The following is a 26145-nucleotide window of genomic DNA, read 5'->3' on the forward strand; positions in this document are numbered from 1 at the left end:
TGCAGTGTGGAAACCTCCGCCCTTTTCCATGACTGTTACATCTAGAAAAGGCAGCTTCCCATCCTTTTCCGTCTCGTAAGTGAAACGCAGCACGGAACTCTGCTCAAATGCCACCTTCAGCTCCTGCAGATGTCTGACATCAGGTACCTGTGTAAAAATGTCGTCAACATACCTGCAGTATATGGCCGGTTTCAAGTTCATGTCGACTAAGACTTTTTGCTCGATGGTACCCATGTAGAAGTTTGTAAACAGGACACCTAGGGGAGAACCCATGGCGACCCCATCTACTTGCTTATACATGTGCCCATCCGGGCTCAAGAAGGGTGCCTCTTTAGTACAAGCTTGGAGTAGTTTCCTCAGAATACTTTCTGGCATGTCAAGAGGAGTACAGGCTGGATCACGATACACTCTGTCGGCTATCATTCCGATTGTCTCGTCCACAGGTACGTTGGTTGGTATATATATATATATATATATATATATATATATATATATATATATATATATATATATATATATATATATATATATATATATATATATACAGTATATATATATATATATATATATATATATATATATATATATATATATACAGTATATATATATATATATATATATATATATATACATATATATATATATATATATATATATATATATATATATATATATATATATATATATATATATATATATATGTCGTACCTAGTAGCCAGAACGCACTTCTCAGCCTACTATGCAAGGCCCGATTTGCCTAATAAGCCAAGTTTTCCTGAATTAATATATTTTCTCAAATTTTTTTCTTATGAAATGATAAATCTACCCATTTCATTATGTATGAGATCAATTTTTTTTAATTGGAGTTAAAATTAACGTAGATATCTGACTGAACCTAACCAACCCTACCTAACCTAACCTAACCTAACCTATCTTAATATGTTAGGTTAGGTTAGGTAGCTGAAAAAGTTAGGTTAGGTTAGGTTAGGTAGGTTAGGTAGTCGAAAAACAATTAATTCATGAAAACTTGGCTTATTAGGCAAATCGGGCCTTGCATAGTAGGCTGAGAAGTGCGTTCTGGCTACTAGGTACGACATATATATATATATATATATATATATATATATATATATATATATATATATATATATATATATATATATATATATATATATATATATATATATATATATATATTATATATATATATATATATATATATATATATATATATATATATATATATATATATATATATATATATATATACAGTATATATATATATATATTGTGACAATAATCTCTTTCAAGAAAGATTGAGCCTGTTTTTCTCTACATCAAGTTACGTATATTATACAACAATAAGATGCTACCTTCAAGATACGTCTACCAGTAGCACAAAACGTTTTGATCAGGAGGCAAACGTACCCTAGACTCACCCCCTACTCCACACTCCCTCCATGCTGGCTTGTCATCAACCAGCCAACTACCATTCCCAGCCTGCCTGCTCCTGATTGGTGACTCGCCGACTGCACACCTGCACTTCTGCACCTCAGCGCCCTCTACCTGAGTCGATGTCTGGGCTTGAACCAGCCATTGAAGTCAGAATATCCTTGTGCTCTCAAGCAGTGAACAACTAACTGATATACGCTGTGTTTCAGGTGGATGTTTCTCAGCTAGCGCTATATTCTCAGCACTTGATTATTTTTCACTGTGTATTTATATTATTGTAGAGTAACTTCATCACTAATCTTCATATATGTTATATATTTTTGACTTGTTCATTTGGACTGTACATTGCCAAGGGATTGTCTTTGTTTATAATTTGTTTTCTATATTAATTAAAGTTTCATTATTCATACTATGTGTTTTGCGTGTCTTCCCTTACCACAGATAAACAGGCAAGCAGTCTATCTTTTTTTTGTAAGTGTGACATTGACACCAGGCATTGTAGGACTGCCGAACATCAACACTCCTAGACTTTCCCGTCACATTTAATGAGGGCCTGTCCTAGGAGTCTCACTCAGGTACTAGTACCAGAACATCAATTTGTGGTAAGCGTGCTTGGCTTTGATACAGTTGCTTTTCAATATTTTCATTACTTTTAATATTTATATGGTGCTGTGTGTATTGTGCATTCCGAGAGTAGAATATTGTGAGTTTTCGATAACTTTGGAGTACGTAGTGACTGTAGGCCGCAGTCATTCTCTTAATTGGTCATCCCTCCCTCCCTCCATGTTATTACTCGTGTTTTCCACCTTTTGTCCCTAGGATATTTCTCAATCTCAGACAGATCATCATTGTGGTACCCTGGTACTTTGGTTTGTCTTCGGGTCAAAGCACCCTATCTTCTGCAATGCGACCGAAGGAGGATAAAGTGGGCCATAGTTCTTCTAGCACGGACTACGTGGCTGAGTTGGGACCTCAACAGCAGTTCTCGTCACCAGTTGACACTCGCTCCCCTTCACGTCGTTCAGAGATGATGATATTTACTTAGGTAGGGAATTAGCTTTCTTTTTTCAGAGCACAAAGTTCGCTAATTATGTAAGTATCATATTTCATTTAGTGGGAAACCCTTGCTTATGTCCTATAGAGACTTGGCAAGGTATGCCTACATTCTTGGACTACCTTATTCACTTTTGGAACAATTAAATGTTTCATTTGTTTTAGAAACTCAGTTTCATTTATTTAGTAGAATTTTCTTGCCCTTATTCTCTTACATTGAGTACCGGGTACAAGATTTCCTGCGATTTTGATTGACTAATCATTTACCATACTAAAATTAACTTTAATTGTTAAATATAAAATTCCACAGGATAGTTACCAGTTGCCACGTTATCCTGTTACTGACACTTACCATATCACAAGTATTCGTTGTACATTTATTTACTATTTTTCACCATGTTTCGTCTCCAAGCTTTTCGTAACGATCCAGCAGGTGAAATAGGGAACTTAAGTTGTGCCAAGAGGACCGAACTACAAGCTCTTGCACATGAGTATCAACTAGATGTTCCCCATGGGGCCAATAAAAATGAACTGCACAAGTTAATAATGGATCACCTCTTAGATGAAGAGACGATTGACTCTGAAACTCACGAAAATTATTCTATTGCAGATAGACATGCTCTGACAACTATGAAACTCAAGCTCGAACTTGCAAAGCTCGAGCGGGAGCAACAAAAAGAAGCCCTCCAACAACAAAAGGAAGTTCTACAAATGAGGGAAAGAGAGGCTGCAATCAGGAAAGAAGAGCAAGAAAGAGAGGCGGCCATAAAGAAAGAACAACAAGAACGTGAGGCGGCCCTGGCGAAAGAAGCTCTACAAATAAAGGAAAGAGAGGCTGCAATCAGGAAAGAAGAACAGGAACGTGAAGCCACCCTCAAGGAACGTGAGACTGCACTACTCCGTGAGCGAGTACAGCTTGAAGCAAAACAACGTCACCTGGAGATACAACGCGAGCATGATAAGAAGCAAGCCGATATGGCTATAGCATGTCATCAACAAGAACTCGCGTTGGAAACTACACACCACACTCGGCGCCAACAAGCTACAGCTAGTCTTCCCGTAAGTGTCAATGTCTCCCATGCAAGTAAGTTAATGCCACCATTCGTTGAGACAGAGATTGATGTCTTTATCCCCACATTTGAGACCCCAGCTAAAAAACTTAGCTAGCCTGCAGATCAATGGTCTACACTACTTCTCAGAGTTCATCTCACAGGTAGAGCTGCAGTTACTCTCAGTACCTTAGCGTCTGAGAATGACTACCAGACCCTGAAGCAAGCAGTTTTGGACGCCTACCTTCTCTCCACCGAAAGCTACAGACGAAAGTTCCGTGGCTATCTAAAGGCAAGTACCACCACCTTTCTAGAATTTGCCAATACCAAGAAAAGATATTTCATGAAATGGGTGGAAGCAGCACATGTCTCTACATTTTCAAAACTCGTCAACCTCGTGCTAGTTGAGGAATTCTTGAGACGTGTTCCCCCCTTCCGTTCGTTTATATTTAGCAGATAAAGAAGAAACCGACTACATCAAATGTGCGAAGTCAGCTGACACCTACAGCCTCATACACCGGCTATCACCACCTTCCAGTAAGAAGTCTTGGTATAGTTATGATAAAGTGAGTACAGATCAAGCGAGCTCTCAATTGTATTGTAAGTATTGCAAACTCTATGGACATACCATAGATAGATGTTGGAAGGCCCAATACAAAGGCAATGAAACTCCTAAACCCAAACCGACTCCTCCTAAGTCCGGTAAGCCTGTGATGAATGTTGGTGTTCCTGTTAATGATCTTTCTCTCTTCAGCAAACACCTGTATCCTGGAACTGTCTCTACCAACAGTATAGATTCGGAGGGACGTTTCAAATTGAAGATCTTGAGGGACACAGCGGCTCTTCAGTCAATAATATTGAAATCAGCTGTGCCTAACATCACCTACACCGGGGAAACCGTCCTTATCACTCACCTTACTGCTACCACTCCGTATCCACTCGCCAGAGTCCACCTGGATTGTCCTTTTGTGACCGGTGAAGTCCAAGTCGCCATCAGGGCGAAGCCTTTTCCCATGTCTGAAGTGCAACTTCTCCTGGGCAACGACTTAGCAGAAGATCTGCAACCGTCCAACCATATCATCATGGACAAACCCCAGGTGTGTAACTCTGTAGTGGACAATCCTATCTTTAAGTATGTTTCAGCAGAGGTCCAAGAAAGTGATGAAGTTTCTCCTCCGGTTTTGGTGACCACCCGTGCACAAGCTGCACGACCACAGCCAGCTGACTCTACTGCTACCGCTGTCCCTCAAGACCCTCAGAATCTGCCACCGAATCTTACTAGTTTGGAGTTCCGTAAGTTACAGAGGGAGGATCAATCATTAACACCATTATTCTTCCAGGCTGAGACTCAACCTGACAGTATCCCTGGGTTCTTCCTAGAGAATGAGTTGCTCTACCGCAGATACAGACCCAGCAAGCTGAAGGAGGACGACGATTGGGCAAATATCGAACAACTAGTGGTTCCCACCACCCTACGGCCCGATATTCTACACCTGGCCCACGGAGCTCTTTCTCACTATGGTTTTAACAAAACCTACCACGGAATCAGACAAGACTACTACTGGCCAGGTATGGTTAAGGACGTCAAAAAGTACGTGCAACAGTGTCATACATGTCAGATGGCAGGTAAACCTAACATCTCTATTCCCCAGGCCCCATTGACTCCTATTCAGGTGCCTGCGGAACCTTTCCACACACTCATCATTGACTGTGTTGGTCCTTTACCCCGGACCAGTTCTGGCAACGCCTATATACTAACTATCCTGTGTCCTTCCACCAGATTCCCCATAGCAGTTCCAGTAAAGAACATTACGGCTGCTACTGTGGTGAAACAGCTAATGAAGATCTTCACCCAGTATGGATTTCCAAGAGAGGCTCCAAGTGACTGTGGCACCAACTTCACCAGTGATCTCTTCAAGAAGACACTGGAGGAGTTCAACATCACACAGGTACTGTCCAGCCCCAATCATCCTGCTTCACAGGGTTCTCTTGAAAGTAGTCATCAGACTATTAAAGCACTGCTAAAGAAATTTTGCAATGAAACCTTGAAGGACTGGGATAAACAACTTGACCTCATTATGTGCATTTTCAGAAGTCTCCCCAATGAGTCTCTAAGAGTATCTCCTTATGAAATGTTCTACGGACGTAAGTGCCGTACTCCTCTCAAAGCTTTCAAAGACTCTCTACGTAATGCCACCTTCAATGACCCTCAGAATGTGCCCCAGTTTCTTCAAAACTTAAAACACATTCTAGAGAGAGTACGCAAATTTGCTAAAGACAATCTATTGAAAGCTCAGGAGAGGATGAAGACTCATTTTGACCAACGCAGCAAACTAAGGAAATTTAAACCAGGAGACTTCGTGTTGGCATATTTTCCTATCCCAGGTTCTCCATTGCAAAACAAGTTTTCAGGACCTTACCGCGTCAAGGAGTGCAGAAACAACCATAACTACGTTCTTGAGACTCCAAATAGGCGGCGGAAGACCCAGTTGTGCCACGTCAACCTCCTGAAGCAGTATCAAGGTACTCCCCCTACTGTGTTGGTATCATTATCCACCTTTAAAGGTCCATACCTCCACAGTGAGACCTTCCGTGCTTCTACTCCCGAAAGCACTAACACTGAGTCAGTGCCTTCCAACTCGGAAATCCTTAATGATCTTCATACGTATTTGCAGGACAGTAATAGTGCTCCTCTCATCAGAATCTTCAAGGAACATCAGAAGTTGTTCAGCGATGATCCACAGGAGTGTAATGTGGTTCAGCACGACATCCAGCTACTCCCTGACACCCGGCCGATTCCTCAACCTTTCTACAGAATCAGCCCGAGCAAAAAGGAAGTCATGCGTGCTGAGGTACAGTACCTCCTGGATCATGGGCTGGCCACCTCTTGTGAGTCCCCTTGGGCCTCACCCTGCATCTTGGTGCCGAAACAGCAAGGTAAAGTGAGGCTGTGTACCGATTACCGGAAATTGAATCTTGTGACTATCAAGGATGCTTATCCATTACCTAGAATAGATGACATCCTTGACGCCATTGGTAATGCTCGGTATTTGTCCAAGCTAGACTTACTCAAGGGATACTACCAAGTATGTTTGACAGAGCGAGCTAAGGAAATATCTGCCTTTACCACTCCCTTTGGCCTTTACAGATACGAACGCCTTCCATTTGGACTATGTAATGCCCCGGCCACCTGCCAGCGAGCTGTTAACCGCGTCATCCAGGGCTTAGATAACACCTACGCCTACTTGGATGACATCGTTGTGGCAACCAACACCTGGAGAGAACATCTGCTTCAGCTGCAACGATTGTTTGCCAAGCTCCTGACAGCCGGCCTCACCATCAACTTGGGCAAGTTCACCTTTGCTACAGGTAAAGTGCGTTATCTTGGTCATGAGATAGGGAGTGGCAGCATAGCTCCGTTAAACATACATACCCAAGCCATCCAGCATTACCCAAACCTACCACCAGGAAGCAGCTCCTGCGCTTCCTTGGTCTTGCCTCCTACTACCATAGGTTTGTGAAGAATTTTAGTACGCTGGCGACACCATTGATCACTTTAACCAGCCCCAAGCAATGGTATAATTGGACCATTCAGCAGACCATTGCTTTTGAACAACTTAAATCCTTGCTCTGTTCTAATCCTATTCTCGCCACGTCAGATATCACGAAGCCTTTCATCCTCCATGTCGACGCCAGTGGTACCGACATCGGAATTGTCCTGATGCAACAACGAGGCGAGGAGGTTCTACCTGTTAGCTACTACAGCTGTAAGTTAAAATCACACCAGAAGAATTACAGCACTATCGAAATGGAGCTACTCTCCATCGTCCTGAACTTGCAGCATTTTGAATCATACCTGCAAGGTGCTCGGCCTACCACCATCTACTCTGACCACAATCCCCTACGCTTCCTGCAGCAAGCCCAATTCAACAATCAACGACTTCTACAATGCGCTTTATATCTGCAGAATTTCAACCTGGAGATCTTCTACATCAAGTGTTCTGACAACATCATAGCAGACGCCCTCTCCAGAGTCTATGAGGTAGAGACAGCTCCACCTACCACTCTACCACCTGAAGACGTAACTTCACCCGTAAGCACAGGCTTCGGGGGAGAGTTGTGAAGATAATCTCTTTCAAGAGAGATTGAGCCTGCTCTTCTCTACATCAAGTTACGTATATTATACAACAATAAGATGCTACCTTCAAGATACGTCTACCAGTAGCACAAAACGTTTTGCCTAGGAGGCAAACGTACCCAAGACTCACCCTCTACTCCACACTGGCTCGTCATCAACCAGCCAACTACCCTTCCCAGCCTGCCTGCTCCTGATTGGTGACTCGCCGACTGCACACCTGCACTTCTGCACCTCAGCGCCCTATAGCTGAGTCGATGTCTGGGCTTGAACCAGCCATTGAAGTAAGAATATCCTTGTGCTCTCAAGCAGTGAACAACTAACTGGTATACGCTGTGTATCAGGTGGATGTTTCTCAGCTAGCGCCATATTCTCAGCACTTGATTATTTTTCACTGTGTATTTATATTATTGTAGAGTAACTTCATCCCTAATCTTCATTTATGTTATATGTTTTTGATTGTTTATTTGCACTGTACATAGCCAAGGGATTGTCTTTGTTTATAATGTTTTCTATATTAATTAAAGTTTCATTGTTTATACTATGTGTTTTGCGTGTCTTCCCTTTCTTTACCACATATAATCAGGCAAGCATTCTATCTTTTTTTTTGTAAGTGTGACTAGGCATTGACAAAGGTAAAGTCCATTGTAGGACAGCCGAACATCAACACTCCTACACTTTTCCGTCACAATATATATATATATATATATATATATATATATATATATATATATATATATATATATTTATATATATATATATATATATATATATATATATTGTGACGGTAATCTCCTTCAAGAGATTGAGCCTGCTCTTCCCTCCACAAATACGTCGCAACAAATATATATAACTACTATGGAAGAAATGTCCAACAACGACAACAACACCAGCAAGGTTTGCCAGAGTGCAAAACGTATGCAGCCAGGAACACCTGCTCAGACTCAAACCGCCAAACTACCCGTCTTGATGCCGGCTCCTCTGATTGGTCGCCGGCCGGGCTGCAACTGCACTCCACCCCCCCATACTACTTGATGTCTGGGGTCGCCACGACCTCAGACCTCAGAATATTCTGTGCTTCCACAGTTACCACTCCTCCCGGCTAGACGTTAGCGTGTACTGAGAGAGGTGGTAGCTTAAAGCCAATATTCCAGCACCTTACCTTTATTTTTGTATTGCACTTCTTGTTATTTTGTCTTAACGTAACTTTTCATTGTGTCATTTAATTATTCTTATTATTTTGATTGATTGATTTTATTATACAAATTTGTTTGTCCCTTTTATTTATGTTTTGATTTATTTAACGTAATTAAAATTTCATTGTTAAAGTTTACTTGTGTTTTGTGTGTCTTCTCCTTACCTTACCACAGACGAAGTTCCAGTTTTTTTCTATTTTTTTATAGCTATGTGACGAGGCCATACCCCTAGCCTTAAACAGCCGAACACCAACGCGTTACCGTCACAAGTTATATGGGGGCCTGTCCTAGGAGCTTCACTCAGGTACTGGTGCCAAGTGGTAATTTATGGTAAGCGTATTTAACTTTGTTAACGTAGCTTTACTATTTTTCATATTCAATTTCATTTTTTATAAGGTGCGGTGTATTGTGCATTACGAGAGTAACATATGGTGAAGGTGAGACAACTTTGGATTACGTGGTGACTGTAGGCCTCAGTCATACTCTTAATTGGTCATCTCTCCCTCCGTGTTATTACTCGTGTTTACCATCTTTGTCCCTTGAATATTTCTCATTTTTGACAGATCATCATATTGGTACCCTGGTACTGTGGTCTGCCCCGGGTCAAGAGTACCCAATCTTCTGCAATCTGACTGTAGGAGGACAAAGAGGGCCATAGTTCCTCTAGCTCGAACTTTAGTTGCTGAATTGGGACCTCAGCAGCAGTTCTCGTCACCAGTTGACACCTCGCACCCCTACACGTCAGTCAGAGATGATGATACATACAACGGTAGGGAATTAGCTTACTTTTTCAGAGCACAAAAGTTCGCTAATTCTGTAAGTATCATATTAAATTCAGCAGGAAAAACTTGCTTTATGTCCTATAGAGACTTGGCAAGGTATGCCTACATCCTTGGACTACCAATTTTACTTTTGAAGCATTTAACTGTTTCATTTGTTTTCGAAACTCTGTTTCATTTGTTAGTAGGATTTTCTTGCCCTTATCCTCTTACATGAGTACCGGGTACAAGATTTCCTGCGCCCTTGATTTAATTTAATCATTTAACATCTTTTACTTAACTTTAATTGTTAAAGATCTCACAGGATAGGTATCAGTTGCCACGTTGTCCTGTTTCTGACATTCACTATTGAATATTCGTGTACCTTTATTTGCTAATTTCACCATGTTTCGTCTCCAAGCTTTCCGTGCAAATCCAGCAGGTGAAATAGGGACTTTAAGTCGTGCCAAGAGGACTGAATTGCAAACTCTTGCACATGAGTATCAACTAGAAGTTCCCTACCAAGCCAACAAGAATGACCTATACAACCTGTTGCTGGATTACTATTTAGAGCAAGGTAAGATAGACTCTGAAACTCATGAAACTTACTATATTGCAGAGAAAACTGACTTGGCAACGATGAAACTTAAACTAGAGCTGGCCAAGATTGAACGTGAGCAGCAAAGAGAAGCAGCTGCCATACGAAGGGACGAACAAGAACGCGAAGCTGCCTTGAAGAGAGACGAACAAGAACGCGAAGCTGCTTTGAGGAGAGAAGAACACGAACGTGAGGTCGCATTACTCCGTGAACGTGAACGAGTACAGCTTGAAACACTCCAGGAGCGGGAACGCGTACAGCTTGAAACCAAACAACGCGAGTTGGAGATGCAACGCGAACATGACAAGCAACAAGCGACTCTGGCTCTAGAGTGTCGTCAACGCGAAATCGCCTTGGAAACTTCACACTTCACTCAACGCCAGCAAGCTACTGCCAATCTTCCCGTCAGCTTTAATATATCACATGCAAGTAAGTTAATGCCATCCTTTGTAGAAGCAGAAGTTGATGTGTTTTTCACCACCTTTGAAACCCTTGCTAATCAACTCAGTTGGCCTGTCGACCAATGGGCCACACTTCTCAGAGTCCATCTTACAGGTAGAGCTGCAGTCACACTCAGTACTCTGGCGTCTGAGAATGACTACCCGACTCTGAAACAAGCAGTGTTGGACGCCTACCTACTTTCCACCGAAAGTTATAGAAGGAAATTCCGTGACCACCTGAAGGCAAGTACCACTACCTTCCTCGAGTTTGCTAACACGAAACGGAGGTATTTCATGAAATGGCTGGAAGCAGCACATGTCTCTACTTTTACAGAACTCGTCAACCTGATGCTTGTTGAAGAATTCTTGAGACGTGTGCCGCCTCCTGTCCGCCTCTACTTAGCAGATAAAGAAGAAACCGACTACCTGAAGTGTGCTAAGTCGGCTGACACTTACAGCCTCATCCACCGGCTGACACCCGAACCATCCTCCAGTAAGAAGTCGTGGTACAGTTACGAGAAGGTGAGCCCCGATCAAGCTGGTTCACAACTGTACTGCAAGTATTGTAGACTCTATGGACATACCATAGACAAGTGTGGTAAGTCTCAATACAAGGGAATCACTGACCAACAAAGACCCAAACCAACTCCTCCTAAGTCCGGTAAGCCTGTGATGAATGTTGGTGTTAATGTTAATGATCTTTCTCTTTTCAGTAACCACCTGTATACTGGAACTGTCTCTGCCAACGGTTCAAATCCGGAGGGACGTTTCAAATTGAAGATCTTGAGGGACACAGCGGCTCTACAATCGATCATCTTGAAGTCGGCTGTGCCCAACATCACCTACACCGGAGAAACTGTCTTCATCACTGACCTCACTGCTACCACTCCATACCCTCTCGCCAGAGTCCACCTGGATTGTCCCTACGTGAACGGGGAAGTCCAAGTCGCCGTCAGGGAAAAGCCTTTTCCCATGCCTGGAGTGCAACTTCTCCTAGGCAACGACTTGGCAGAAGACCTACAACCGACCAACCTGATCGTCATGGACAAACCCCAGGTGTGTAACTCTGTGCCAAGTAACCCTATTCTAGAGTATGTTCCAGCAGAGGTTCAAGAGAGTGATGAAGTTTCTCCTCCGGTTCTCGTGACCACCCGTGCACAAGCCGCACGTCCACAGCCAGCTGACTCTACTGCTACCGCTGTCCCTCAAGACCCTCAGAAACTCCCCCCGCATCTGACCAAGTTGGAGTTCCGTAAGTTGCAGAGGGAAGATCTTACTTTGACACCATTGTTTTTCCAGACTGAGACTCAACCCGACAGTATTCCTGGGTTCTTCCTAGAGAACGACTTGCTCTACCGCAGATATAGACCCAGTAAACTGAAGGAGGAGGACGATTGGGCCAACATCGAACAACTTGTGATTCCCACCAGCCTGCGGCCCACTATTCTACACCTGGCCCACGGAGCACTCTCCCACTACGGCTTCAACAAGACTTACCATGGGATTCGTGAAGACTACTACTGGCCAGGTATGGTAAATAACGTCAAACAGTACGTAAAACAGTGTCATACATGTCAGATGGCAGGCAAACCGAACATCTCCATTCCCAGAGCGCCACTGATTCCCATAAAGTGCCTGCGGAACCTTTCCACAGACTCATAATAGACTGTGTTGGTCCTTTACCTCAGACCAGTTCAGGTAACGCCTACATCCTAACCATCCTGTGTCCTACCACCAGATTTCCCATAGCAGTTCCAGTGAAGAACATCACGGCTGCTACGGTTATCAAACATCTATTGAAGATCTTCACTCAATACGGATTTCCCAGGGAGATTCAAAGCGACTGTGGTACCAACTTCACCAGTGATCTCTTCAAAAGGACACTGGAGGAGTTCAACATCAAACAGGTATTGTCCAGCCCCTATCATCCTGCTTCACAGGGTTCTCTTGAACGTAGTCATCAGACCATCAAAGCACTCTTGAAAAAGTTTTGTAGTGAAACCTCGAAGGATTGGGATAAGCAGATTGACCTTATAATGTGTATTTTCAGAAGTCTCGCCAATGAGTCCCTAGGAGTATCTCCTTATGAGATGCTCTACGGCCGTAAGTGCCGTACGTACTAATTATTCTTATTATTTTGATTGATTGATTTTATTATACAAATTTGTTTGTCCCTTTTATTTATGTTTTGATTTATTTAACGTAATTAAAATTTCATTGTTAAAGTTTACTTGTGTTTTGTGTGTCTTCTCCTTACCTTACCACAGACGAAGTTCCAGTTTTTTTCTATTTTTTTTTATAACTATGTGACGAGGCCATACCCCTAGCCTTAAACAGCCGAGCACCAACGCGTTACCGTCACAATATATATATATATATATATATATATATATATATATATATATATATATATATATATATATATATATATATATAATATATATATATATATATATATATATATATATATATATATGTCGTACCTAGTAGCCAGAACTCACTTCTCAGCCTACTATTCAAGGCCCGATTTGCCTAATAAGCCAAGTTTTCCTGAATTAATATATTTACTATAATTTTTTTCTTATGAAATGATAAAGCTACCCTTTTCACTATGTATGAGGTCAATTTTTTTTTATTGGAGTTAAAATTAACGTAGATATATGACCGAACCTAACCAACCCTACCTAACCTAACCTAACCTATATATATAGGTAAGGGTAGGTTAGGTAGCTAAAAAAAGCTAGGTTAGGTTAGGTTAGGTAGGTTAGGTCGACGAAAAAACATTAATTCATGAAAACTTGGCTTATTAGGCAAATCGGGCCTTGCATAGTAGGCTGAGAAGTGAGTTCTGGCTACTAGGTACGACATATATATATATATGTCGTACCTAGTAGCCAGAACGCACTTCTCAGCCTACTATGCAAGGCCAGATTTGCCTAATAAGCCAAGTTTTCATGAATAAATTATTTTTCGACTACCTAACCTACCTAACCTAACCAAACTTTTTCGGCTACCTAACGTAACCTAACCTATAAAGATAGGTTAGGTTAGGTTAGGTAGGGTTGGTTAGGTTCGGTCATATATCTACGTTAATTTTAACTCCAATAAAAAAAAAAATTGACCTCATACATAATGAAATGGGTAGCTTTATCATTTCATAAAAAAAATAGAGAAAATATATTAATTCAGGAGAACTTGGCTTATTAGGCAAACCGGGCCTTGCATAGTAGGCTGAGAAGTGCATTCTGGCTACTAGGTACGACATTATATATATATATATATATATATATATATATATATATATATATATATATATATATATATATATATATATATATATATATGTCACGAGGGGTGGGCCGGGGCTCCACTTGCACTCAGCTGCTAGGGGCTCAAAAGGCAGAATACACAACCCCTCCGATTCCCGGGATTCACCGGAGTCTCCTTGGTCCCACAGGAGAGGACCAGCAATGCCAACCACCGCAGGTCTTTGCTTCCACCACTGAAAAGGGTGCCACTGATTCACCCTGGAAGCCCTTCAGTCAACCACGGGAAAACTGCTATCAGCAGTTCCGGCCTAGACCCGTGGAGGAGTGAAGGAAGACTCAGGCTTACCTTATAACAATAAATTCCCCTGAGTCTTTCCCGCCAAAGAAAAAGGTTGCAGGAACTCCTTTCCCGCCTGCCTTCTCTATCTTCTTAACAGGGTCGTCAGCTGGGTTAGTATATCTGCACCCCAGTGATGCAGTCTTTCCTGTAGACATATATTATTAAATATGACCAAAAAAGTAAGATTAATGATTCTAACACGAATTTTCTCTATCTTTCTTATATTTCTTTTCACTGTTGATGGTATCTGAAAAATCAATTCCCCAAAATTAATTTTTATTTCAAGTCTGACGCGACACTTGAACGCGTTTCGTAAAACTTATTACATTTTCAAAGATTTTAGTTTACACACACACACAACTATAACTGAACAGAGTTTAAACAGCTTCAATTTTATTCCTGCATTTGGGTGAGGTGATATGTTACAACAGTTTTGGATGAGGTGAAAACAAACTTTCATCACAAGACAGAACACGAAACAATAGGTATAATATTTTGTAAGTTAAAGGGAAGAATGGAAGTAACTGCAAAGGGCCTATTGCCCCATATTTCTTGATGCTTCTATATTGGTGCGGAGTCTTGAAGTGGGTAGAATTCTACCCACTTCAAGAGTAGTTCTCCAAAACTCGTTTTCGTTATTTCAAGGTGAAAAAAAAGTGAATTACTATTCTAATCAAGTGAATTACATCACTTGACTGTATTACACTTATTTATACAATTTGTACAACGTTTAGAACCTCCATGGTTCATTCTCAAGTGAAATGAAATTACAAGACTCGTTGATTTATACCCGTACGGGGTCAGGTGATAAAGGTAAAAACAAGGGGGATACATAGTGGATAAATGGGAGACGAAGCACATAAGAATAAAGGTAACAGCAGAAAGCCCATAGGCCCATACGAGGCAGCTCCTATTATACAAAGATTAATCAGGTGTAATTGGCCTGTTATGTTGAACAGTGTCTTCTGTGTTGGCATCATTATGTTCTGGTCTTGTCCTTAGTCTCATGGTGGGTAGAGTAAATAGTTCCGTGATTTGGGTGTTCATGGTAGGTTGTTCTATTCTTATGTGAATTGCTTCAAGAATTTGTAATCTTCTTGCATCTTGGGTTTTGTCTATTATACAGGTATTTTTGTTCAACATTTCTCTTGTTAGGGTGATGTCATGGGCTTAATTCATGTGATTCCTGGGGGCACAGGATTGAAGATGACATGTCAAACGCCAACCGCTCGACCAACACGACCGGACAAAAAATGATGGTAGCCGAGACTATTTCCATCACCCCGCCGACACTCGGTTGGTAATCTTGGGCATGGTATTTTATCAAATCACCTCATTCTTTGGGGCACACATGAGGAACACAAATGCGAATGAGCCTGAATGGTCCCCAGGACTATATGCAACTGAAAACTTACACCCCAAAAGTGAATCGAACCCATACTGCCAGGAGCACTCTGCTGGCGTACAGGATCCCTTATATATACATAAGTGATATATAAATTATATATATATAGTCCTGGGGACCATTCAGGCTTGTTCGCATTTGTGTTCCTCATGTGTGCCCCAAAGAATGAGGTGATTTGATAAAATGCTATGCCCAAGATTACCATCCGAGTGACAGCGGGGAAGTGGTTCAAATAGCTTCAGCTATCACTTCCTTATGTCCGGTCATGATGGTCAAGTGGATTAAGGCGTCCTGTACATACTAGTTGCGTTGCTCCTGGCAGTATAAGTTCGAGTCACTTTGGGGTGAGCGTTTTCAGTTGCATATAGTCCTGGGGACCATTAGGCTTGTTCGCATTTGTGTTCCTCACGTGTTGATAGGCTTGCAAGCCGGTATCAGCCAGATACCCACACCTACGTACAGACTGGCGAAGCGACTCAACGGCTTGCTGACTCCTTATGTCCCTTGCACCTTCAGCCTGAAGTCTCCAAAGGAATTTGTTGACTTACTGCGGGGAACATAGGTCACAAGGATAAGAGCCTCATTGGACGTAGAATCACTGTTTACCAACGTACCTGTGGATGAAACAATCAGGATGATAGCAGACAGAGTGTATCGTGATCCGGCCTGTACTCCTTTTGACATACCAGAAAACATTCTAAGGAAACCACTCCAAGCTTGTACCAAAGAGGCACCCTTCTTGAGCCCAGATGGGCACATGTATAAGCAAGTAGATGGGGTCGCCATGGGTTCTCCCCTAGGTGTCCTGTTTGATAACTTCTACATGGGTACAATCGAACAAAAGGTCTTAGTCGACATGAACTTGAAACCGGCTATATACTGCAGGTATGTTGACGACATTTTTACACAGGTACCTGATGTCAGACATCTGCAGGAGCTGAAGGAGGCATTTGAGCAGAATTCTGTGTTGCGTTTCACTTATGAGATGGAGAAGGAAGGGAAGCTGCCCTTTCTAGATGTAACAGTAATGGAAAGGAGCGGAGGTTTCCACACTGAAGTCTACACTAAGGAAACAAACACAGGAATGTGCCTCAATGCCAACAGTGACTGCCAAGACAGGTACAAAAGGAGTTTTGTTAACGCTTATGTCGACTATGCTCTCAGCCACAGCTCAGGATGGAAGCAAGTCGACGAAGAACTCTGTAGGGTAAGGCAGGTCCTAGTCAACAGCGGCTTCTCCAATGGTTTCATTGAAGACATCATAAGAAGGAAGGTGAAACGCCATGCAACCTCTGAAGAGACAACTAACACAACACCTGTACCCCCTACTAAACTATTTTACAGGAACTTCTTTTCCACAGCTCATAAAACGGAGAAAAGGGTCCTGAAAGATATTGTTAATAGAAACGTTATCTCTACAGACAAAAATCAGAAGATACAATTGACGATTTACTATAAAACCAAGAAAACGGCCAACCTACTCATGAGAAACTCTCTAGACACAAAGCAGAACGCTTTAAAAGAGACCAATGTCGTCTGTGCCTTCAAATGCCCACTTGGGGACTGTAAGCCTCAATGAACTAAGTATATAGGCAAGACAACAACATCTCTTTCCAGGCGATTAACGATGCATAAGCAACAGGGGTCCATTAAGGAACATATAATCTCTTCCCACAACCAGACCATCACCAGAGAAGTTTTAACAAAAAACACGGAAATCATCGATAGATACAGCGATAGCAGGCGGCTTGATTTCTGCGAGGCACTACACATTAAGAAATCAACACTAGTAATCAACAGCCAAATAATGCACAACTATATTCTACCTACTTCAAGACTCCGCACCAATAAGAAGCATCAAGAAATATGGGCCAATAGGCCCTTTGCAGTTACTTCCACTCTTCCCTTTTAACTTACCCAATATTATACCCATTGTTTCGTTTTCTGTCTTGTGTTGAAAGTTTGTTTTCACCTCATCCAAAACTGTTGTAACATATCACCTCACCCAAATGCAGGTATAAAATGAAAGCTGTTTAAACTCTGTTTAGTGTTTACCGGTTATAGTTGTGTGTGTGTAAACTAAAGTCTTTGAAATTGTAATAAGTTATTACAAAACGCGTTCAAGTGTCGCGTCAGACTAGAAATAAAAATGAAATTTGGAGAATTGATTTTTCAATTACCATCGACAGTGAAAAAAAGCATAAGAAATATTGAGAAAATTCGTGTTAGAATTATTAATCTTACTTTTTCGGTCATATATATATATATTTATATATATATATATATGAGACCATATATAGAGATGTGAGAGATCTCTATAGAGATCTAATATATATATATATATATATTTCATTCATATATATATATATATATGTATATATATATATATATATATATATATATATATATATATATATATATATATGTATATATATATATATATATATATATATATATATAATTATTTATATATATATATATATATATATATATATATATATATATATATATATATATATATATATATATATATATATATATATATTAAATATGACCGGAAAAGTAAGATTAATAATTCTAACCCGAATTTTCTCGATCTTTCGTACATTTCTTTTCACTGTTGGTGGTAATTCAAAAATCAATTCTCCAAAATTAATTTTTATTTCTAGTCTGGCGGGACACTTGAGCGCGTTTCGTAAAACTTATTACATTTTCAAAGCCTTTAGTTTACTCATACACAACTGACTAGAACTTACACATCTCCGATTTGTTTATATCTACATTTGAGTGAGGTGGATGGGATGAGGTGGTATTAATAGGGTATTAATTTCATCAACACAAGACAGAACACGAAACAATGGGTATTGAATGGAAGTGATTGTAGAAAGCCTATTGGTCCATATTTATTGATGCTTCTATATTGGAGCGGAGTCTTGAGGTGGATAGAATATAGTTGTGCATTAATGGTGCATATATATATATATATATATATATATATATATATATATATATATATATATATATATATATATATATATATATATATATATATATATATATATATATATATATAGTTTTATATATATATATATATTGGTCCATATTTCTTATGGACCAATATATATATATATTGGCTGGTTGGCTGGTTGTATATCAACCAGTCAACTACCCATCCCAGCCTGCCTGCTCCTGACTGGTGACTCGCCGACCGCACACCTGCACCTCAGCGCAATCTGCCTGAGTCGATGTCTGAGCCTGGACCAGCTATCAACTTCAGAATATTCTTTGTGCTCTAAGAGTTGACATCTCTCTCTGGCATACTAAGCTCTCTGGCTTTTGTATACTAAGGGAGGTCTCAGCCGTAGCTAATATTCTCAGCACCATTTTACCATTTACTATTTTGTCTCACATTGTTTTTGCATTTATCTTTGTTATTTAACTGCATTCTTCATTTCCCCGAGATTTGTCTTTATTTTTATTTATGTTTAAAGTATATATTAAAGTTTCATTGTTCATACTTTGTGTTTTACGTGTTCTTCCCTCTCACTTACCACAGACAACAGGCAAGCAGTCTATCTTTTTTTTTGTAAGTGTGACCAGGCATTGACACCTGCCATTGGAGGGCTGCCAAACATCTACACTCCAACACTTTCCCGTCACATTTAATGGGGGCCTGTCCGGGAGCTTCACTCAGGTACTAGTACTAGAACATCAATTTGTGGTAAGCATGCTTGGCTTTGCTAAAGTTGCTTTTCAATATTATCATTATTTTCATATTTATATGGTGCTGTGTGTATTGTGCATTCCGAGAGTAGCATATGGTGAGTGTGGGATGATTTTGGATTACGTGGTGACTGTAGGCCGCAGTCATTCTCTTAATTGGTCATCTCTCCCTCAGTGTTATTACTCGTGTTTATCACCTTTTGTCCCTAGGATATTTCTAACATTATCGAGAGATCATCATTGTGGTACCCTGGTACTTTGCTTTGTCTTCGGGTCAAAGCACCCTATCTTCTGCAATCCGACCGAAGGAGGATAAGAGGGAAATAGTTCTTCTAGCACGGACTACGTTGCTGAGTTGGGACCTCAGCAGCAGTTCTCGTCACCAGTTGACACTTGCACCTCTACACGTTGGTCAGAGATGATGATATTTACTTTGGTGGTTAATTAGCTTTCTTTTTACAGAGCACAAAGTTCGCTAATTCTGTAAGTATCATATTTCAATTAGTGGGAAACCCTTGCTTATGTCCTATAGAGACTCGGTAAGGTATGCCTACATTCTTGGACTACCTAATTCACTTTTGGAGCAATTAAATGTTTCATTTGTTTTAGAAACTCAGTTTCACCTATTTAGTAGGATTTTCTTGCCCTTATTCTCTTACATTTAGTACCGGGTACAAGATTTCCTGCGATTTTGATTGACTAATCATTTACCATCCTAAAATTAACATTAATTGTTAAAGATTAAAATTCCACAGTATAGTTACCAGTTGCCACATTATCCTGTTTCTGACATTTACCATATCACAACTATATTCGTTGTACATTTATTTGCTATCTTTCACCATGTTTCGTCTCCAAGCTTTTCGTAACGATCCAGCAGGTGAAATAGGGACCTTATGTCGTGCCAAGAGGACTGAATTACAAACTATTGCACACGAGTATCAACTAGATGTTCCCCAAGGAGCCAACAAAAATGAATTGCATAACTTAGTTATGGATCACCTCTTAGATGAAGGGGGCATATCATTCTAAATCGTTATAAATTAAAAGTTGTTCAATTTGCTTATAAATTTTTGCAACTGGTCCAAGTTTCACCATCACACCCTAAACAGAAAAGGAGAAAAAAAATACACAACGTATTATGCAACGAATGTTCAACATTCTCAAATAATCTCAGGGAACACATGTGTCAACTAAAATGTCTACTATGTGCTGTAGAAGCACAAACTCTTGTAATAATTGTAATATGTATGTTCAATATATTTATATTTAACATTTTTTTTTTTTTTTTTTTTTTGGCCAATTTTTTTTCTCGTTTGTTATCAAGGGATTTGCATGAAACTTGCACACCTTGCTCAATGGATGCCTATCTGCAAGGGTGCCAATTATGAACGAAATCTGTCGAAGTCAAGCTCAGCTACAGGTGGCCGAACTTGCATCTTTATTTTACTCTGGAAAGTAATTTACACCTTCAAAGTACTTCAGAGCTTTCATTTTTTAATCAATTTACATGCAAATTACACCTTATATGTAGCGTTTGCGCTTCTACAGACTCTAGTAGACATTTTAGTCCAAAGTCTATTTGTTGATTTTATAAAAATTTATAAATATCATATATTGCATATTTTTTTAGTAGGGTAACTTTGAAAAATTATATTATTGCATTAAACACTTTTTTGATAAAACTGATCACTAGAATCCTTTATTATGTGCTTTGCTTAATTTAATATCTGAGTGTTATAGAAATGATTTTAGTTGACACATGTGTTCCCTGAAACTATTTGAAAATTCGTTGCATAATTCGTTCTTTATTTTTTTTTCTCCTTTTCTGTTTAGGGTGTGATGATGAAACGTGGACCAGCTGCAGCGCTTTCTATAACCATTTCATAAAGAAATTTATAAGCAAATTGAACCACTTTTAATTTTACATGAATATGCCCCCTTAAGGGACAATTGACTCTGAAACTCACGAAACTTATTCTATTGTAGATAAACATGAATTGGCAACTATGAAACTCAAACTCGAATTCGCAAAGCTCGAGAGGGAGCAACAGCAAGCAGCTCTTCAAATGAGGGAACGCGAGGCGACCCTGAGGGAAAGAGAAGCTGCAATGAGGAAAGAAGAACAAGAACGAGAGGCCACCTTGAGGAAAGAAGAACAAGAGAGGCTGCCCTGGCAAAAGAAGTTCTACAAATCAGGAAAGAGGAAGCTGCAATCAGGAAAGAAGAACAGGAACGTGAGACTGCACTACTCCGTGAGCGTGAGCGAGTACAGCTTGAAGCCAAACAACGCCACCTGGAGATACAATGCGAGCATGACAAACAGCAAGCGGATATGGTTATAGAATGTCGTCAACGCGAACTCACGTTGGAGACTTCACACCACACTCAGCGCCAACAAGCTACCGCTAGTCTTCCAGTAAGTTTCAATGTCTCACATGCAAGTAAGTTAATGAGTTAATGCCACCATTCGTTGCGACAGAGATTGATGTCTTTTTTACCACCTTTGAGACCCTAGCTAATAAACTTAGCTGGCCTGCAGATCAATGGTCCACCCTTCTCAGAGTGCATCGTACAGGTAGAGCTGCAGTTACTCTCAGTACCTTAGCGTCTGAGAATAACTACCAGACCCTGAAGCAAGCAGTTTTGGACGCCTACTTTCTCTCCACCGAAAGCTACAGACGAAAATTCCGTGACCATCTAAAGGCAAGTACCACCACCTTTCTAGAATTTTCCAATACAAAGAAAAGATATTTCATGAAATGGGTGGAAGCAGCACATGTCTCTACATTTGCAGAACTCGTCAACCTCCTATGTCCGGTAAGCCTGTGATGAATGTTGGTGTTCATGTTAATGATCTTTCTCTCTTCAGTAAACACCTGTATCCTGGAACTATCTCTACCAACGGTACAGATTCAGAGGGACGTTTCAAATTGAAGATCTTGAGGGACACAGCGGCTCTTCAGTCCATTATATTGAAATCAGCTGTGCCTAACATCACCTATACCGGGAAAACCGTCCTGATCACTGATCTCACTGCTACCACTCCATATCCACTCGCCAGAGTCCACCTGGATTGTCCCTTCGTGACCAGTGAAGACCAAGTCGCCATCAGGGAAAAGCCTTTTCCCATGCCTGGAGTGCAACTTCTCCTGGGCAACGACTTGGCAGAAGATCTACAACCGTCCAACCTGATCATCACGGACAAACCCCAGGTGTGTACCTCCGTAATGGATAATCCCATCTTTGAATATGTTACAGCAGGGGTCCAAGAAAGTGATCAAGTTTCTCCTCCGGTTTTGGTGACCACCCGTGCACAAGCTGCACGCCCGCAACCAGCTAATTCTACTGCTACTGCTGCCCCTCAAGACCCTCAGAATCTACCCCAAATTTTACCAGTTTGGAGTTCCGTAAATTACAGAGGGAAGATCAATCATTAACACCATTATTCTTCCAGGCTGAGACTCAACCTGACAGTATCCCTGGGTTCTTCCTAGAGAATGAGTTGCTCTACCACAGATACAGACCCAGCAAGGTGAAGGAGGACGACGATTGGGCCAATGTCGAACAACTAGTGATTCCCACCAGCCTACGGCCCGATATTCTACACCTGGCCCACGGAGCTCTTTCTCACTGTGGTTTTAACAAAACCTACCACGGAATCAGACAAGACTACTACTGACCAGGTATGGTAAAAGATGTTAAAAAGTACGTGCAACAGTGTCATACATGTCAGATAGCAGGTAAACCTAACATCTCTATTCCCCAGGCTCCACTAAAACCCATCCAGGTGCCTGCGGAACCTTTCCACAGACTCATCATAAACTGTGTTGGTCCTTTACCCCGGACCAGTTCTGGCAACGCCTATATAATAACTATCATGTGTCCTACCACCAGATTCCCCATAGCAGTTCCAGTAAAGAACATTACGAGCTGCTACTGTGGTGAAACAGCTATTGAAGATCTTCACCCAGTATGGGTTTCCAAGAGAGGTTCAAAGTGACTGTGGCACCAACTTCACCAGTGTCTTCAAGAAGACACTGGAGGAGTTCAACATCAAACAGGTATTGTCCAGTCCTTATCATCCTGCTTCACAGGGTTCTCTTGAAAGTAGTCATCAGACTATTAAAGCACTCCTAACGAAATTCTGCAATGACACCTCGAAGGACTGGGATAAACAACTTGATCTCATTATGTGTATTTTCAGAAGTCTCCCCAATGAGTCTCTAGGATTATCTCCTTATGAGATGCTCTACGGACGTAAGTGCCGTAAGTTTAAGGACTCTCTACGTAAAGCCACCTTCAGTGACCCTCAGAATGTGCCCCAGTTCCTTCAAAACCTAAAACACATTCTAGAGAGTGTACGTAAATTTGCTAATGACAATCTATTGAAAGCCCAGGAGAGGATGAAGACTCATTTTGACCAAAGCAGCAAATTAGTGAAATTTAAACCAGGAGACTTCGTGTTGGCATATTTTCCTATCCCAGGTTCTCCTTTGCAAAACAAGTTTTCAGGACCCTACCGCATCAAGTAGTGCAGAAACAACCACAACTACGTTCTTGAGACTCCAGAAAGGCGGCGGAAGACCTAGTTGTGCCACGTCAACCTCCTGAAGCAGTATTAAGGTATTGCCCCCACTGTGTTGGTATCAGTCTCCACATTTAAAGGTCAATATCTCCACAGTGAAACCTTCCCTGCTTTTCCCGAAAGCACTAACACTGAGTCGGTGCTTTCCAAATCGGAAATCTTACCTGATCTTCATCCCAATTTACAGGACTATTATAGTGCTCCTTTGCCATGTTCTAATCCTATTCTCGCCTCGCCAGATATCACGAAGCCTTTCATCCTCCATGTCGACGCCAGTGGTACCGGCATCGGGGGTGTCCTGATGCAACAACGAGGGGAGGAGATTCTACCTGTTTGCTGCTACAGCTACAAGGAACTACAGCACGATCGACAGGGAGCTACTCTCCATCGTCCTGAACTTGCAGCATTTCGAATTGTACCTGCAAGATGCTCGGTCTACCACCATCTACTCGGACCACAATCCCCTACGCTTCCTGCAGCAAGCCCAATTCAACAACCAACGGCTTCTACGATGGGCTTTATATCTGAGAATTTCAACCTGGAGATCTTCTACATCAAGTGTTCTGACAACATCATAGCAGACGCCCTCTCCAGAGTCTATGAGGTAAAGCCAGCTCCACCTACCACTCTACCACCTGAAGACGTAACTTCACCCGGAACCGCAGGCTTCGGGGGGAGAGTTGTGACGATAATCTCTTTCAAGAGAGATTGAGCCTGCTCTTCCCTACCTAAAGTTACGTCCAGTTTACAAGTATAAGATGCTACATTCAAGATACGTCCACTAGTAGCACAAAACGTTTTGACCAGGAGGCAAAACGAACCCTAAACCCCCAACTCCATACACCCTCCACGCCGGCTCGTCATCAACCAGCCAACTACCCATCCCAGCCTGCCTGCTCCTGATTGGTGACTCGCCGACTGCACACCTGCACACTGCACCTCAGCGCCATCTACCTGAGTCGATGTCTGAGCCTGGACCAGCAATCAACTTCAGAATATTCTTTGTGCTCTAGGAGTTGACATCTCTCTCTGGCATACTAAGGTCTCTGGCTTTTATATTCTAAGGGAGGTCTCAGCCGTAGCAAATATTCTCAGCACCATTTTACCATTAACTATTTTGTTTCACATTGTTTTTGCATTTATCTTTGTTATTTAACTCCATTCTTCATTTCCCCGAGATTTGTCTTTATTTTTATTTGTGTTTAAAGTATATATTAAAGTTAATTTGTTCATACTTTGTGTTTTACATGTTCCTCCCTCTCACTTACCACAGACAACAGGCAAGCAGTCTATCTTTTTTTGTAAGTGTGACCAGGCATTGACACCTGCCATTGGAGGACTGCCGAACATCTACACTCCAACACTTTACCGTCACAATATATATATATATATATATATATATATATATATATATATATATATATATATATATATATATATATATATATATATATATATATATATATATATTATTAAATATGACCGAAAAAGTAAGATTAATAATTCTAACACGAATTTTCTCAATCTTTCTTACATTACGCTTCACTGTTGGAGGTAAATCAAAAATCAATTCTCCAAAATTCATTTTTATTTCTAGTCTGACGCGACACGGGCGCGTTTCGTAAAACTTATTACATTTTCAAAGACTTTAGTTCACAAATACACAACTGATTAGAACTTACGTATCTCTGATTGTATATCTACATTTGAGTGAGGTGGGAGGGGTGATGTGGCATTAACACAAGACAGAACAAGAGGGGATATTAATAGGGTATTAAAAGTATCAACACAAGACAGAACACAAACAATGGGTATTGAATAGAAGTGTTTGTAGAAAGCCTATTGGTCCATATTTCTTGATGCTTCTATATTGGAGCGGAGTCTTGAGGTGGGTAGAATATAGTTGTGCAATAATTGGCTGTTGATTGCTGGTGTTGACTTCTTGATGTGTAGTGCCTAGCAAACGTCAAGCCGCCTGCTATCGCTGTATCTATCGATGATTTCTGTGTTGTTTACTAGGATTTCTCTGGCGATGTGGGAAGTGGGAAGAGATTATATGTTCCTTAATGGAGCCCTGTTACCCTTACCCTACAGAGTTCTTCGTCGACTTGCTTCCATTCTGAGCTGTGGCTGAGAGCA

This window comes from Procambarus clarkii, chromosome 82 (assembly GCF_040958095.1).
Source record: "Procambarus clarkii isolate CNS0578487 chromosome 82, FALCON_Pclarkii_2.0, whole genome shotgun sequence".
NCBI lineage: Eukaryota > Metazoa > Arthropoda > Malacostraca > Decapoda > Cambaridae > Procambarus > Procambarus clarkii.